This window comes from Corvus kubaryi, unplaced genomic scaffold (assembly GCF_017639235.1).
Source record: "Corvus kubaryi isolate FWS band 111438036 unplaced genomic scaffold, C.kubaryi_AGA036_p1.0 37337, whole genome shotgun sequence".
NCBI classification, from domain to species: Eukaryota; Metazoa; Chordata; class Aves; order Passeriformes; family Corvidae; genus Corvus; species Corvus kubaryi.
In genome coordinates, this window is record NW_024581110.1 from 207,657 (window position 1) to 221,481 (window position 13,825).

Sequence of the window (13,825 nt, forward strand, 5' to 3'; positions counted from 1 at the left end):
AGCAGATTGTGTCGCTGGCAGTGGGTCTGTGCTCCTGGGGAGTTCCTGGGTACCTGCTGATCCCAGATACAGAAGTGAGTCTGCGAGTGTTGTACCATGGCCAGCAGGCTCACAAGGGCCTCTGATCTGTTACGGGGCGGGTTTGCATTCAGTGGGATCACCTTGGATGTGCAATAGCACAGGGAGGATGGGATTAAGCATGTCCTAGAACTGTGCCCTGCTGGGATGTCCAGCATGCTGGGAGTTGAAGAGACAAGGAGCTGCTGGGCTGGGGGTGCCTGGCGTGAAACACAGCTTCCTCCTGTGTGGAGGAGGAGAGGACAGAGGCAGTTTGAAGGGATATGGAAGGGAGTGTGGCTCTCCTGCAAGCTGAACTTGCGAGATGAGATACCCAGCTCTGGCTTGTAGAGTCTAGGGATCAGTTCTCATTTCAGCATTATCCAAAAAAATCCAACCTGCTGCTTCAGCAGCTGATGGGCCTGTTTCTTCCAGTGTGTAAGTCTGGATTCTCACATAGGGACAAATCTTGCCTGGAGGCACATGGTGCTCCAGAGGAGTGCAGTTGTGTCCGGACCCACTTCAAATCCAAGAGATCATTATGGCTTGCCCTTTTCCATAGCTGAGTGAGGGGTGGCTTGCTGAGAGTGAAATTTCAAGCTTTGGGAAGCAGTGGAATGCCAGACTGTTGGTGTGCAGGGCTCTGTGAGATGCCCTTACCCACCTCCTTTGTGTAGAAGCTGTATATAAGACTTGGAGACACAGGACCGTCTCATGCTTGGGGAACGTTCCCTGAATTTACTCCTTTGGGTGTCCAGGATGTGTGGTATTTGTCTTCCTGATGTGTCTTATGACTATATTTTAACGTGGGGCTTGTCAGTTTGGGAAGGTCACCCATCCTGGTGTTGGGGGCTAATCTGGAAATGAGCAGAAAAACGCTGGCTGGGCTTCTCAGCCCCAGATTTTGGGTGGCAGTTCCTTTGTTCAGAAACACTGAATGAGCCATGCATGCCTTCTCTTCTGGGACACTCAGTGAATTAAGTGAGGAAAGATGTAATTACATTGTTACTTGAAGTTTTCCTGGGAAATGGCGAGTCCTTAAGTGCTTTTCCCACTCTGGTGCCTCCTCTGGATTGTAGAAATGGGCTTGTCCTGTAGTGGCACTGGAGCGAGCAGCAGCTCTCAGCGGGAAACTGCAGTGTTGCATTTGGTCAAGGAGCCAGTTCTGCAAAGCCAGGCCCAGTTGGTGGTTCCCGGCCCCAGACTGGGGTAAGTGGGACAGGGAGGGGGCCCCGTCCCTGCCGTGCCTGGAAAAGAGGAAGCCTGGAGCTGAACCTCGCCGTGCTGCACTTCCCTTGAGAGCAAGATGAGGAGAGGCAGTTCCTCTGCTGGGCTTCATGTATCATTAATGGAGAGTTTAAGCACAGTATATGCTTGCTCTGTAACCTTGCTTTGCTCCTCATATTCTCTGGCAAAGTTTGCTTCTCACCAAAGAAACGTGTAGCTGAGTTTTTCCAACAGTGGCTGCATGCAGCATCATCTCAAGTGGTTGGAAGCTTCTGTGTTTGAGTTTGCAAGATAAAGTCTTTGGTTATTTCTGATATTTTTTTTTCCAAAGTCACATAATACTTAAATTTGGCCAGGCTGGAAATACTCCGTTCTTGTGTGTGTAGTTTGAATACAAATACTCAGTGTTTTTCTCCTCTAGTTACACTTTTGAAAGTGTTGATTCTTTTCAGTATTATAAAGAAAAATCACCAAAATGTATGGTTATTTAGTACAAAAACCCTTAGTAGAATAGTTCAGTGCAGCTTCCCCTGAAGGCTTTCCCTCCTTGGAGGCAACAGCTTTAAAATTATATGTGTAAACTCAGGGTTGCTCTTCTAAGACCATTCTTGTTGTCAGATGTAGTTATACATTTGTACTAGGTACTGATTAGTTAGGAAGACCCATAAAGGAGTTTTTTCCCCATTCCTCTGGTCTAGAGTATCCTTTTCTAGGAATATATAGAATATGTAGAAGCTCCTATACAGTAATGACTCTGATACAGGTGACTTTCTAAAGTCCCCTGAGCTCCTTTGACATTTCGGGCTGATATGATCGTAAAGTAAAAGACTGAACTATCATGAATTTATTAGTTAATACTAGAATTTTTCATTCCTTTAATTAGTGGCAGGAAAACATATTTCAGTCATAGAGTGTCTTGGCTGTGCTTAAAATTAACCAGAACAAAATTATGAGCCCTGCAATTGAGAAGCTGTCCACAACTAAAAATATTCCTGCCTTAGACCATGGGATTAGATTTTTTCGTAGTTTTACTACAAATATCCCCTTAGGTTCATTATGCCTTGGATGCTGAATCCATAAAATAGGGCTGTTAATATGTACATGAGGCACCAAGTAGTGCTGGAGACTTTCAAAAACTGGTAGTTCCTTGATTTATTCATAAAGCAGGGAGCATAACTCTTGAAAATTTGATCAGATGCCAGTTCCTTCAGTAGCCACTCGATCCAGAAACCTTTTTATAGCTGTGCTAACATCTCTGAGGACTGTTAGGCTTAATTAATGTTTAAGACTCTTATACAGAACATGTCATGAGAAGGGAAGCTCTTCTAACGAGCATGGGGAGGCAGGCAGGAATTTGGCTTCAGGGAATGGGACTGCAAAGGATGTACCAGCATTTGACTTGAGTAAGTTTGTGTCTATTCTCTCATTTAAAAATATCCTTTCTGTGTTTTTTAGAGAATTACTGTTATTTGGGGTGTTGGCTGTGTGCAGAATCCTTCACATGGACTTTCTTTTAGATATTTAGAAGTATTTTTAGGTTATAAAAAACACAGAATGGCCTTATTTAAAGTGTATATCTGTCACAAAAAGAAGGCTCTTTGCTGTGGTATGAGGATGGCGAAGCCTGATGAAGCAATCCTGAAAATGTTCACTGTCAGGCAAAACACTTTAATTTCTCCCATCTGCAAAACAAAATAATATTTATATTCTCTCAAGGGTCAAGTGAGGGGACCATTTCTCCAGGAAACTCAGCATCTTTTCTTGTACATAAACTTGTTATGGATCCAAAAATGAGTGTTTTCTCATGAGCACTGACATCTCCCTGCACAAATACCTTCGGGGCTATGCAGAATATCATCAAAAAACAGAAAACCTTTATCCTGTGGGCATGTCTGGTGCTTCTGGGGCTAGAGTGGAGGTGGGTGATATTCTTTATCAGGAGAAAATTGACTTCATCTGTTGACATCTTGCTTAACAAAGGTATCAAAACCCTCAAACCTCATTTCCCTGCTCTCTTTCCTCAACTTCCCCAAAATCTAAGTTACAAAAGGTAAATGGAAAAGAAACTGTAATCACAAGGTAGGAGTGGATGTATAGGTGTTTGTATATTTTTACCTGGGGAAAAAAAAAGTTGGAGTATTTCAGAAGAATTTGCCTTAATGCTGTGAAGGGTCTGTTTTTGTGGTTTAGAACCCTGTATCTCACATAAATACATTTCTTAGAGGAGCTTAAGCCGAGTATCCATCCCCTAAGCAGGTGACGTTCACATCATGAACTGAGAGGAGAATGAAGTGTGGAAAAACAGGAGGTTTATCCAGCCCTAGTGGTGGGGAAGGACTCAAGTCTGTCTTAATAGAAAGCAGAACTGGAATAGACTGACGTAAATGACTGATTTTTTTCTGATTTAAGTCCAACAACATCACCTGCAGGGGAAAACACTGTTGGCAGAGATGTTTCTGGTGATGAAAGCTTAACCGTAGTAGTTAAGCTTAGTTGTCTTTAGACAAAAAACTCATGTTTTATTTAATCTCCATTCAGGCTTTTTTTTCCCCCCTAGTTAAAAAGGTAACAAGTAGGACATTGAGATAATATCAGTGAATGAACTATAGATATTTTATTCAGCAAAAAGACCATTTTGGTTTCCTCTTAGAAAAGTTTAGGGTGAGATTTAAGAATACGATACTGAAATTCTATTACAGTCTTCAAAGCCTTTAGCATTGCTTTCAAGGCAAGGTTTGCAGGAAAAAAATGTAGTGGAGTAATTTTTAATAGAAAATGGGGAGTTTTTGTCAAAAATCAAGACTTAAAATCAAGGATGCCCAGCCTTGTCTGGTGGTCGTGAGCTTTGGGTTTTTCCCCCTGCAAAGACAGCTTTGCTACAGCAGAGGATGTAAATGAGCAGTTGTGTAATCGGGGCCTTGTCACACAGTCATGTTGGCTAGGAGCTATTTTATCTCAATATCTGTCCAAATAAACAAAGCTTTAAGTGGTCAAGTGATGCCTGAACATCTCTCTCTGGAAAGCACTGGGCTGTAGCTTCTCAAGTGGCTCTGAGAAAGGTGTTTAGATCAAATTAGGCAATTGTGGAACACTGGGATATTTCATGGCTCTGGCCATGGTCAAATGTAGCTGTTTGTTAGTGGAGACCAGTCCTGAGCCAGCCTTGGTGGTGACAGAATCCACAGAGTGCTGCCTGATATTTTGATCAGTGTTTTATCTACAGTAACCATACTTCAAATGGCTCTGATTGCCAGAACATCCTTGGAATAAGTCTGACGGTTCCAAAGAGCCCTAGAAAGCATAACTGGAATTTGTCTGTTAGATGAAAACAAATCTACAGAGAGGAAAAAGCGGTTTTTCTTCTCCTTGCTTCAGAAATTTGCTACAGAAATAGGAAATAGATCAGGAGTTTTTGTTCATTATCTTCAGCTGTCACTCTTGACATTGTTGGAATACACTGAAGTATTGTATCAAATAGAACTATAATGTTTGGCAAGGATAATTTCTTACTAGGAACAATAAATGTGGCTTAAAGCAGTTTTTTTGTTACTTGTCAGGTTAACAACAGGTTTGGAGTGAGATGGTTTGAGCAAGTGTATGTGAAGGAAAGAAAAGAGTGAAGTGAGGAAGGAATGTGCTGGATTGCTGTGGGAGTTTGCCGGGGATTTACTGTCAAATTCTGGATGGAGAGAGAACTGAAGTAAATCCAGAGGGAAATGGTGTGTGGTGCACTTGTGTATGGTTGAGGGGGATGCTGAACTGGGTCTCCTGAAGGATGGGGACAAAACCCTGGGAGGTGCTGCTGGGATTTTTGCCTTGGTCCTGGGCTTGGCCAGCCCATGTGGTCTCACAGAAGTGAAATTTTTCTGTTTTCCACTGCAATTATCAGTTACCTTAGCTCTTCATTCCGAGCCTTGCACTCAGTATTGCAAATCGGTGAATTCATTGATTGAGAAGGTTTTGTTGCTATGATCAGACTAGAAACATGTAATATTTTTATGTCCATCCATATTTTTGGCCATGGCTTCTTGTCATTGCACTTATCCCAACACTCCATTTGCCTGTTTGACTGCCTCTGCATGCTGAGCAGATGTTTTCAGAGAGCTGTCTACAGCAACCCCCAGGTCTTTTTCCTGTGTGGTTACAATTAATTTAAAATTCAGCAATGTGTAGAGTAGCTGAAAATATTACTACTGCTGTCTGTTACCCTATTCTTGTACCAAATGCATTTCATTAGCCCCTGTTCTGCTTGCTGCTGAGATATCTCAGGTCTGAGTCACTCGAGGTAGACCTGGCTGTGTGTGTTTTTAACATAATGATTTATCACCTCTGCTATGAATTAATGTTATCAGTGAGATAAGTGACCAAAACTTTTTTGGTAGTGCTAATTCAATACACACAAATCTGTGTCATTACTCCGGCAGCCCTCTCAAAAATAGAAAACAGCTAAATGGCTTTTTTGGTATTCAAAATAGTAAATTATCATTAGAGCAAAAATAAAGCTCAGTCATATCTTAGAGCAATCTCCACATGGTTCTTCCTGCGCAGTGTTTGCCAGTAAGCCTGGGTTTTTGTTAGCCATTGAACACACATTCTGACATCAGCTGCCAGTTCCTTGGCTTCTCATGCAGAAATAGAGATGCTTCTAAATTATGGTGGCCTTTGCTTTTGCTTTGCTATCCTTTTCATTATATTTTCTTGTTTTAGTGATGTCTCTGGCCTGAATTTCTATTGCCTGTCCCCCCTGCCCTCAAATGCCGTGTCCGTCACTGCCACCCACAGAAGCTCCCCTTTGTCCCTGCTGCCCCCCCTCCCAAGCGCTGTCACTTGGTATTTTTATGCAGTGATCTGATGTGATCTGGGGACTTGACATAGAAGTTGGGCCAGCAATTAGGAAGTTTGACCCTCTCTTCCTGATGGCTTCCTTTCCTGGGCTCTGTGAGTCTTCAGATGTCTCCATCAGGGAGCTCAGTGACCAGAAAATTGAGTTGAAGCTTTGATAATGATTTCTCCAGCTGATACCCGTGGTGTCTTTTGCAGCATCCGTTTTTCATTTTTGGGAATTCCAAAAGACAGAAATGCACTCACTGTTTGTGCTAAAAGCTTTTCTAGTTGGTTGGAAGGGAACTGCTGCTCGCCTGATTATGTTCATATCATAGCAAATTGCACTGCTAAAGTACTTCATAAAATACTCTGTTTCCATGGTGATCTACCTTCCACTTTTCCTAAAAGGACCCACTAGGTCCTGGGAGACAGACTCTACTTTCTTTGCCTGTGAGAAGATTAGTCACATCCTTTATTTTCCCCTTAGTTCTGCCTTGTTTTCTTTACACCAAGTGGTTTGAGTTTACTGATCATTTTTTTTCTCTCCACCTTTAACATTCTCAGCACATTAAAGCTCATCTGAGGATGTCCCTGTGCACAAGGATGTGGTGCTGAAACTTGCATTTGGAATTTCAAGTGGAAAAATGAAATTTAAGCATAGATTATTTTAAATGAGAATTAAAGTAATTTAAAACTGTGTGGTGATTCTTCAATGCTGCAGTGCTAATTAATAAAATAGAAAAGAGAGAATGCTGAGGGGACAGGTACCTGCCAGGTGGCACATCCTAATCCAGGTGACTTTCTCCTCTTCCCTGCCTCTGCCATCTCCCTTCAGTGGAACCAAAACTCTGTTTGCCTGAAGAAGGCTCTGACTTGACCTGCAATGTTAAGTTCATTTTAAACATCTGATTCCAGTGCTTGCTGAAGCAAATTTTTGTTTCCCCTCCAGTTCTAATTTAAAATTTTAGTTTTTCTGCATTAAAGCAACATTAAGGGCCTTTTCTGACCTGATAAATCCCAAGATGACAAAACTTAAGGCTGAAATCACAGACCTGGACCTCTCAGTTATCCAGTTATTTAAAGAGTCTTTGGGTGCTGCATATTCTCATGTAATGGGAATAATGACATGGTGTGGTAGCTGTAATTTCAGTCTTAACTCAGATATTTTTTTTCTGCTAAAGCAAAATAGTTGTTTCAGTTCAGAATTCAGCAGGATTTTGATTTGGGTTTTTTGTTTATTTGTAGTCTTCCTTACCTTTACTCTGGAACTTGTAATGGATATATTTGATAATATATTGAGGTTTTTCTTCCTTATTTTTTCTTCATTTTCTTTTTAAATTTTCTTTTTTTCCCCCCATTGTGTGTGATCCCCATTATACTCTCCTACCTAGAAGGAGCCATTCATCCATCATTCTCAGTTATACTCCTGCCTGAAAACTGGCATCATTCACTGTGGGTTTTCTTGCCATCTCAGCAGTCTGTGTCATGCTGTTTGGGGGTAGTTTGCTGTATTGTGGCAGGTAGGAATATATTTATTACTTTCTTAACCATGATACTTTGGTACTTCCATGATAACTGTGATAACTTGTGCATGCAATTAATTGTCATAAGGGTGTTAAAATGATCCTGAAGAAGAGGGATCCATGAGGGGGCTGTCTTATAAATACATATGATGACTGATTGAGCCAACTTTAGTTCTTTGTGGGCGTTGAATAAAAGCAGCACATGATCTTTCTTCTTTCCAGACTTTAAGCCATCAGTGCTCTTTTCATAGAGGATAAACACTGTCTTCTTGGACACTGTTATTAGGTGATAATAAGGAGATTTTGGACGTTAGCCACTCATATTTCACTTCTGTCTGTGTCCCATAAAAATTGCAAGTTATAAAAGAATAAACTTAGAAAGCCAGTGGGTAAGTCATGTTATATTAATGACTGATATTTCCTTAGCTGGTACCTGCTAGACTATGTCTATCATCCTTTAATAATAGTATTCCCATGTGAAATTGAGTTTTTTTGGTTTTCCCTAATAAGCTTTTTCTTCTTTAGCTCCACTCCTGAAGCAGACTTTGGCACCTGAATGAAACAGGCGTAGCCATTTCTAATGGTACGAGAGTGGAACAAATTCCTGTTATTTATGGTAATGGTTGCACTTGTACCTATATATTGGTCAGGAGGAGAGCTGGATGTGCTGGAGTCAGAGACACTGAGAGCAGGCCAAGCAGAAATGATAAACTGAAGTAGTCAAAAAGGCCATTTCCTAAAGTGTTATCTCTGGCTGGCACAAAGGAGGCAGGAAGGAAGGAGGGCTGTGAAAGGAGAAGTTGTAGCAGGGAGAGATTCAGGGGCAAAGAAAGGGGGAAGTATAACACAGTGAAAAAGGAGGTGTCTTGGGCGACGTATATCATAGAATTGTGGAAAGCCACGTTGGGAATGTGGTGGAAATGTGTTGGCGTGCTATGGCTTTCTCTGCTTCTTAAACCAGCAGCAGTGCGAGGTCAGGATGCCCAAGCCTTTCCCTTTTATCCTTGTAGAGGAGGAAGAACATATGCAGCCCTGTGCAACTCACTTGCTGTAAAATTGATATTTGGGGTTGTTTTATTAGGGTTGTTTATTAATAGACAGTCATGATGAAGATCCATGGATTTTCTTAGAGTCATGAAGAACATCACACATACCTTCCCCCCTCCCTTCAAAGAGGAAAAAAAAATGTTAAACCCCTACAATTTGTTTTCTTGTGAGAGGTGTTCTCACCCTGCATGACCAGGGAATGTTTTTTTTTTTCCTCTTCCGTGCACACAGCCCATATCTGTTTCCTTACTTTTTGTAAGGACCTCCTGCATGATTCCTTCTGGCCACTTTTACTGTGATGCAGCTTCCAGAAAATCAGTACCTGAGTTTACGTTCTCTTGCAAAAAGAGAATAAACAGGATTTTTAAATAGAAAACTCCTTTTTCAAAGTCAGATAATGTTATGACAAAATCCATGTAGCTACACCAGGACACTTACTCATTACCCTGCACTTACATAATGAAATCCCATTTTGCCCCAAATGGTATCACAGGCTTTTCTCATGTAAATATGTTTATGTTCATGTGCCTCTCCTAAAACACAGCTGTTCCCTGACTAGCACACAGTAGCATAATTGTATGTTAACCTCAGGTAGTTAAATCTAACAGTCCCCACAGTTTCTGGCTTTAAGGGACAAACTGGAAATCAGGCCGTCTAAGTTGTGATAAGGAAACTACTTTCAGAACGCAAGGAATTTTATTGTGTTCAGAGTTATTGTAGCAGTTACTTCTTACACTTGAGGAAAACTTGAGATGGAGATGAGGTTTCAGCCTCATTTGATGTTTAAATGACCTGGTGGCCATTGTGGTGGCTTCAGTGTCCCCCATGGGGATCCTACAGCTCTGAGTTGTAATGCAGGTGAGTAGGAGCAGCTCAGATCTCACTGCAGCATCACCCGGGACACTCTGGAAAGCTCTGGGAATAGATTTGTCAGTTGCTGGATGGGTTTTTTGTTTTCTTTTTCTTGATTATGTGGTGGTCAAAATATAAACTCTTTTTAAAAAGCACCTAAAAATAGCTTTAAGCCACAAAATGGATCCAGCTCTTTGGAAGCCATTACATGAATAGGTAGGAAACTCTGAGTGTGCTGGTGTCTCTTGAGGCTTCCACAAACAAATCCGATGACTTATTTGTGCCTCTGAATAGCACACACAGCATAATACTCATCAATTTATAGTGGTCTGGAGTTTTAAGCAATATGATGAAGAGCCTGATAAAAATGCTAAAGAGAAGAAAAAGATGATGAAAATAGGGAAGCAATTTTCTCGCTTTCATGACCCATCTGTGATGCTTTTTAGAGATGTTTTGGTGAGAAGATCTGATGAAATTCGTATTTCTGTGTATGATGCTATTTGGGCTTATGTACATTAGGGTTTAAAATGATTCATGGATCTTTCCTCCCTTCCAGATGTACTGCTGAATTATTTCAAGTGTGCCATGATGAAATATTATGAAATGTTGTTGCTGGGAGCAGGAAGCCTTTTTTCTTCCCTTTATTTTTAATTAGGCAAGGTTTATTTCATGACTGAAAGTATTTAATCTTGTTAAATAAACCTGAGAAACTCTAATAATGCTCTCTAGATTTTATGATAAAATACAGCTTCTAATCCAAGACATGTTAATTACCCTTAAACTTAACAAGGCATACATATTTCATTGAATTGTTTTAAATTCAACAGGAAAACTATTGGGAAGCAGGATCCAGTGCCTCTTGCTTTTTCATTACAGATCTATTGTGAGAATGATGCTGTTTGACTTTTAAACTAAAGCCCAGGCTGTACCCCATGATTTTGGGTAGCTGTGATTATACATATTTAGCAAAGCAGTGGAATTCCAGAGAACGATTGGGACTATTCCTTTGGGGAGGGCTGGCCTGTGGCTTGACTTCATACTTGTTGAAACATTCCCGATGACTAAAACTGATTGTTTCTTGACTTTAAGCCCATTGATTTTACATTTTTATGTTTTTTTTAAATAAGATTGTCTTATATTTTAAGTTTTAAATAAGTTTGTCTTTTGCTGCATAAATAGTGGTCATAGGGGAGTTATAAATTGAATGTTTCCTTTAAAACTACTGCTCCTCATCAGGAAAAAAGCTGTTTTTGTTAAGGTATTTATCTCCAACAAGCCCTGCAAGTTACTAGCTGGATTTCACACCCCAGGGGCACTGTGCAGTGATGGCCTGGGTCAGAACAGTTGTGATTCAGGGTTTTATTAGCATGAGTAATCTGTGAACTCCATATGACCTGATGCACACATGAGCTCTGGACAGCCCTGAACCCAGTGCAAAGTGCCCGGATGGAATTCCAGGTGCATTGCAGAGCCGAACACACCAAAGGGAAATTCTTGCTCTTCTTTTTAGAAGCTGGAGGTGGTGAAGAGCTGTGGTTGCACCCAGATATTAATAAGAATGCTGTGTGGCAATGACTTGGGTGTTCTGGGAAGTTACTCCTTGGAAAAGCCAAACAACAGAGGTGGTGTTTGAGGAACTGGTGCTGCTGGTGCCACTCGTGTGGTTCTCATGACATTGTCCAGCTCTCCTGGCAGACTGTGTCCTGATTCCTGAGTCTGCTCCTCCTGCTGTGTGCCCTCAGGGAACACTACCCTGATATCTGCAGAGCCTCAAATGCTCAGGAATATTTGTGTTTCCTGCTGAAGGTCACTGGGTACCTTCTGTTCTGGGTCTGTACCGAGTGAATCATTTTGCTTCAGAGAAATCTGAGGGAAGGATGTGAGAGGACTTGCTGCTTCTAGACCAGAGTGAAATCTTTCCTGAGTGTCTTGGAATTGGTGATTAATTTAAGCAGACAAAGGCTGTAGTAGAGGTGCTTTTTGTATGCCCTGTCGGTAGCTTGAGTTTCCGTGCCAGGTATGCGAATATGACTGGTTTAAGCATTAAAATAAGTGAAGTGCCTGGAAAAAACCATGTGTGTTGTGTTCACTTACATCAAGTTAGCTGGGAAAGTAATTCTTAATAATCAGAGAAATGACACTGAACAGCTTAAAAATGTGGAGATTCAAGAGTGTTCTCCAGAAAGGTTATCTAAAATAAAGGGCTGCTCATCCAAGGTCGTGGTCTTCATGTGAGGGACTCAGCCCAGAATGAAGTGTTTGTGTTTGGCCTGGCCAGCCAGCCATGTGTACCAATTAAAGGGAAGGGGAAAAGCTCCAGCTTCTTGAAAACAACACAAAACCCACCCAAATCAAACCAACAAAATCATGTTAGTTTGTGGGTGAGGACTGCAGGGGAACTTGGGCACCTTCCTTACTTCAGGTTTGAAAGGTTCCTTACACAGGATAGTTATCAGCTGAATTTATCTCAGAATTTCCTTCCTTATGTTGTTTTCCAGATTTTGGAGAGACTGAAGTGATGAAAGGGGGCTCTGTGCTTTCCATTCTTGGGAAAATAATTCTGGTGTGAATTTATTCCCCTCAAAATAGTCATCTAAAAATGGGTGCATGAACCATGTCATGTTGCTCCTCCTCCGAGTGGAATCTGATGCTGGTCCACCCTGTTTCCTGTAGTTTGTTTTTCTGCATGAAGTGGAAAACTTTGTCCTTGTTTTGGGAAGTACCCTAGTGTAGTTAGGAACTAAAATTAATTTTCTGCATTTCTGGGCATATTTGAAACAGCTCTATGGTGCTGTGAGATGCAATTCAAACTGTGTTTTTACAAGGCACATACTTTGAGTTCTCAAGTTTGTCTTATTGACAGACATAATTTTAGATCCATGGCTTATTTGGGAATGTGGGTAGTTTAGCTCCTCTTAAAGGTGCTTCCAGTTATGTTTTGTTCTTTCTTTTATATTCAGGTCAAGGCGTTTTCTGTTGTTACTAATAAAGCACCTGGAAGTTGTAACTGGTAGGGGGGAATCTTTGTGCAGACACCTGTAGCAAAAGCAGTTAATTCATGGTTTTTAAATGGGAGGGTTGCTTAGCATTGAGGAAACTCTGCTGTCTGAACAAAATGCTCATCTCCCAAGCCTTCAAAATCTTGAGTCACTTGTCACTCCCAGTGTGATTAATGATGCTTCCTTTTGAGGTCTTCAGGACATGCAGAGTCTCAAATGCTGCTTTACAAGGATGGAAAGCAGAAATCAGGCTTCTAATAGAAATTTTCTTGCTGTGTCAATTCAGCACTTTGGTAATGAAAAGAACCTGCTCAAATTGACCATACCTTGAACTTGAGGTTTTTTTTTGGAATGGCACTTGACTCTTACAGTGCTCTGCCTTGATTTAAACAATTTTTGGTTCAGTCTACGCATTCAGAGAAGGGAGTTGTGATGTTAAGGATTTGTGACCTTGCCAGCCTAAATGGAAGTGGTGTGATGTGCATCTGTGGTGTTTTACACTGCCAATACCCAAGTTGTGTATCTGGTGCTGTGGTGGTGTCAGTGCACAGGGTTCTCAGTGTTTGTGGCACTGTGGGATCGGTATGGATCATTCTCTGATCATGTTCAATCAACAGGACTCAGGTTGCTGCTGATGCACTTTCCATCCTAAGTTTTTTGATGTTCATTGCTGGAAAATAATAGTCCTGCTGAGCAGATTTACTGAGAATATTTATTTGCATCACTACTCATGTCTGCCCTAATTGGAAAATGACGTTATTATTTAGGGCTTAACTCTAAGTATTAACATTTAGCTTCCCATTGTAAATACCTTAAATACTGGAGCTGCACAGGCTTTATTAATGGCAGAGAGGTTCATTTGACTGGAGATGGATAAATTGTTTTCTCTGTCAGTTTGTTTTTATTGTTTTAAAGCCAGATGGATTTTTCTGTTGGCTGAAGAATGCCAGACCTGAAATACTGCATTCTTTGCCCTGTCTGCAGGTCTGTAGTAAATATAGCACCTGTAGGTGAGGCCAATCAGCTGAAAATGAATAATCATTTCATTCATTTGGCTTTTGTTTATACTTGAGATTTTTTTATTTTTAAGCAAAACGTTGCAGAACCTTTTTTTGGTGCTCTTCAAATAGCCTTTTAGCACCTCAGTAGTATTGGCCTGTGGTGAGATAAAGTAACAAAAATAACATTTTTGGTAGTGCTAGCTATTAGCAGGAAGATTTCTGCTCATCTATTTTTTCCCTAATAAAGGAGAGGATGAGTTAATGTGTCATTAAATCAGGTGCCTATTAATTCAGA

General features: G+C 41.0%; 1 protein-coding gene across 4 annotated transcripts in view; it reads left to right on the forward strand.

Annotated features, from left to right (window-relative positions):
- The window catches only part of TAOK3 (TAO kinase 3), a 74,917-nt gene that overhangs the window by 17,991 nt on the left and 43,101 nt on the right, over positions 1 to 13,825 (forward strand). The gene's annotated exons all lie outside the window — the stretch shown is intronic.